The sequence below is a fragment of the Ceratotherium simum genome, chromosome 2, assembly GCF_057802395.1.
Source record: "Ceratotherium simum simum isolate JZ-2026a chromosome 2, ASM5780239v1, whole genome shotgun sequence".
Taxonomy (NCBI): domain Eukaryota; kingdom Metazoa; phylum Chordata; class Mammalia; order Perissodactyla; family Rhinocerotidae; genus Ceratotherium; species Ceratotherium simum.
In genome coordinates, this window is record NC_141901.1 from 68,521,317 (window position 1) to 68,525,333 (window position 4,017).

The following is a 4,017-nucleotide window of genomic DNA, read 5'->3' on the forward strand; positions in this document are numbered from 1 at the left end:
TTCCCAAAACAAAGTCTAGCCAAGTTTATTGATTAGGGGATATTTTTTCTTTTTTCAAGGGATGAAAAGTGAGATTCAATGTGTATACTATTGGTTACAACTAATATAACAGCTTGAAAAAATTATGAGACAGAAAAATAAATATAATATAAAAAGACAAGATTTTAAAATTGTATTGTAGGAATATTAACTATAACAAGTGGAAAATATACATTGAAACCAGCAGTGTGTTACACTAGTTCAAAACACATCCCATAAGGCAGACAAAAACTGATGCTAGTTAAGGAAAATGGTGTGTTTTTAGGAAGCGTTGTCCAGACAGACACCGCCACAAGGAAACGGCAACAGTAATTATGTGGTCTCCTATTGTTACTCAATGAAGTGTCAAAGGTGGAATGACTGGGTTAACAGCTTAAGCTTTCTCGAAGAAATTTATAGTATTTATAGTATTCCATAACGAATTTATAGTATTCCATCAGCACAGCCTAGGCCTTGGGAGCCACGAAAGCTTCAGGAGGTTTTTGGCCTTCTCAGGCAAGTTTGCACATTTGTGTACTTGAAATAAATTCAAAGTCTTCTTGGTGTTCAGAGTCATAGTAGTCCATATGCTTCTTTTTCTTGTTGTAAGTTGCAACTATTTCCAAGATGATTAGGCCAGGGGCCATTATCAGCACTTTGGTGTCATGAGTTGACTCATAAAGATCCTTCCCTGTTTCTGGATGAGGCATGCCAGCAGAGTCGCACCCAGTAATGTAAAAATTGGCTCCTGCAACTGTCTGTGCTCTGCAATGCCACTGGACCTCAGTTGGTCCAGCATATGTCATGGGAGATGAGAAGATGGTCACCACTGTTATTTCAGGATTCAGAACTCCTCCCTCCAGCACTGCAGCATGCTGCTTCATAAGCTACATCAAAGGAACATCACAATCCTTTGTTTAGCCATCAAGAGGGTGAAGGAGAAGGACAAGGCACCAGTAGCCCCTCTCTAGAAGTTGCTAATGGGTATCCTCAATTAATAGAGCACGTCTATTGTGCATTGGTTTATGGAATTGAAATGCAAAGATAGCATCAGCGTTCATATCTTTAAACATCTGCTTTAGCTCAGTAGGAGTAAAGGGATACTGATCAAGATCATGATTCCAATAAATTCAGTCCAAGACTTGAAGATCTCCTCCAATCAGCCAATCTCCTTGTTCCACAGCCACCTTGATGTATGGGTGGTTTTTGCAGGTTGTTTCCCACTGTCTGGCACAGCACTCCTCCTTCTTGTGCTCAGAGTACTCTGGATTGTGAAGAATAGCCACACAGTGGTCCTCCTACATCAGAGCAAATGCTGTCTAGCCATCCAGCCTCTCTTTATCTTCATGAATAGCTATCAGAACTATAGGCACTGACAAGTCAATGACACCCCTATCCAGAAGACAATCGAAATGAAGGCACTGTAAGTACTTCTTTCTCATAAAGTCATTCAGTGTGGTTGCCCAACGTTCTGCCAAAATCTGTACCCACTGCATGTCTACTTATTAATTTTCAATGCCAGTAATGATTCTGCATCTCTTTTTGCCAAATGAAGCTTATTTCCTGGCACATACAGTTCTTTTACTTCGCAAGAGACATTCACAGGTACAATATCCCCTTCCCGTAGAAGTTCCACAACTTGCCGAACACAGTTATTTTTATCACAGGAGTCTGTTCTCAGCACCAATTCAGAGGTCTCTGGTTTTTTATATTCAGAATCAAGCCCAGTGAAATCTTTAATTTCTCCAGCCCGTGCTTTCTTTTTTTTAGAATTGAAGGTGATCATAATTTTATTTATTTTTTTTCCCCCGAATTTTATCCTTCTAGTTGCTGTATGTGGGACGCACCCTCAGCATAGCTGGAGAAGCAGTGTGTAGGTGCGCACCCAGGATCCGCCTGGCTGCCAGCAGCAGAGCGCGGCGCACTTAACCACTAAGCCACGGGGCTGGCCCAGCCTGTGCTGTTTTGTAGAGTCCTTTCACATCTCTCTGTTCACAAATATGCAGAGAAGCATCAACAAATAGTTTAGAAGAAGGTCAGTTTGCACCCTCATGAATTTGCCTTGCATTGCTGAGATCCTGGTATAAAACTCGTGATGCACGCTAAGCCAGCATCCGCAAACAGTTTAGCAACTTCTGCAATGCGTCGAAATTCTCTCCTCTGTCTTCAGGACTAAAACCAAGATTTTTTATTGAGACCTTGATGAAAGTTATCACCATCCAAAGTGGAGCATGAACTATCATGGCAAACCAAGTACTCTTCCAAAGCCGTGCTCACCGTGGTCTTCCCTGCTCCAGATATGCCTGTCAGCCAAACGGCAACCATGAAAGCCTTCCTGGTCCCCACTGCCTGACCTCTCTTGTTCTTGCCGACATGTTGAGCCTGACAACTGACAGTTGATCTCTGCATCCCGCAGTTCTGCACGTTATTGCTCAGCTTGACTTTCTCGCACAGGCCCCTGGGGACCTCCATGTCTTCAGAGTGCGCATGGGTGCTGGGGTTCCCAACAGCCAGAGGGTAGCAGAAGGAGGGGAGGCTAGCAGGGGCTGGGCGGGGCTGGAAGGCGGGGCCTCCTCCCTTTGGGTTGGCCCACGCGGACGTAGTGCTTGTGACTCTGACTGCTCAGACTGTCCGCCAGGCGTCAGAAATGGGCTGGTGCAGAGGTATGTGGGTTGGTTTTTTTTTTGTCTTGTGATGTCTTTTGGTATCAGGTAATACTCGCCTCATAGACTGGTTGGAAAATGTTCCCTCTTCCTCTGTGTTTTGGAAAAGTTTGTGAAGGATTGGTACTAATTCATGTTTGAATGTTTGATGGAACTTCCTCACCAGTGAAGGCATCTGGTTCTGGGCTTTGCTTTATGGGATGTTTTTGAACTATGAATTAAATCTCTTTGTTATAGGTCTACTCAAATTTTTTATTTCTTCTTGAGTCAGCTTCAGTAATTTGTGTTTCTAGGAATTGGTCCATTTCCTCTAAATTATCTAATTTGTTGGCATACAGTTGTTTACAGTATTTCCTTGTAGTACTTGTTCTTTCTGTAAGTTTGGTAGTTTGCTTCACCTTTCTACCTGGGCTTTTAATCACTATCCTTTAAAGGTAATCATTATCATGCCTTATAGGCTAAACACTTCCTTAAGCCTGTATTCCTAAACACTGTAGTTTAGTTTTAAATGTTTTCCGAATTTCACACAAATGGAATCATGCAAACTGTATTCTTATCTGTCTTTTCTTGCTCAATTTTATGTTTGAAAAATTCATCTCGGTGCTTGTAGTTTGTTCATTTCCTTGCTGTATGCTATTCCACTGAATGAATATACCATAATTTATGTATTTGGTGAAATTTGGTTTTTTATTGTTTTTGGAATATTATGAAAATTACAGCTGTTAATGTTCTTGAATATATATCTTGTTGCACATAAACATGCGGTTATGTTGGGTTATACATAGGAGTGATCTGCTGGGATATGGGGTTTATGTCTGCTCAGCTTTAGTTGATAATGCCAAAGAACTTTCAATGTGGTTAAATCAGCTACTACCGTGGGCAATACATAAAGGTTTCCATTGCCCTATCTCCTTGCCAAAACTTAGTATCACCATTTAAAAAAAATCTTGAGTCCTACTAGTTTGGATACAGTGGTATCACATTATGATTTTAATCTGCATTTATCACGACAAAGTTGAGCTTCTTTTTATATTGTTTGTCGTTTAGATTATCTCTTTTGAAAAGACCCTGTTGAGGCCCTTGCCTGTGTTTCTATTGGGTTATCTATCTTTTTCTTAGATCTGTAGGAGTTTTAATATATTCAGTTAAGAGTCCTTTGTTGGTTATATGTGTTTAAAATGTTTTCTCCCACTGTATAGATTACTTTTATTTCTATTTATGATGTCTGGTGATGAAGAAACTTCTTAATATTAATGCAGTTCAATATTTGATGCTTTCTTTTTGGCTAGTGCTTCTTGATGACTTGGTTAAAAATATATCTCTCTACTTCTAGTTC

The 4,017-nt window shown here is 40.6% G+C and overlaps 1 pseudogene; it reads right to left on the reverse strand.

Moving 5' to 3' along the window:
• Positions 1-404: 404 nt before the first annotated feature.
• On the reverse strand, positions 405-2,490 carry LOC101389075 (bifunctional 3'-phosphoadenosine 5'-phosphosulfate synthase 1 pseudogene; annotated as a pseudogene).
• Positions 2,491-4,017: the final 1,527 nt, after the last annotated feature.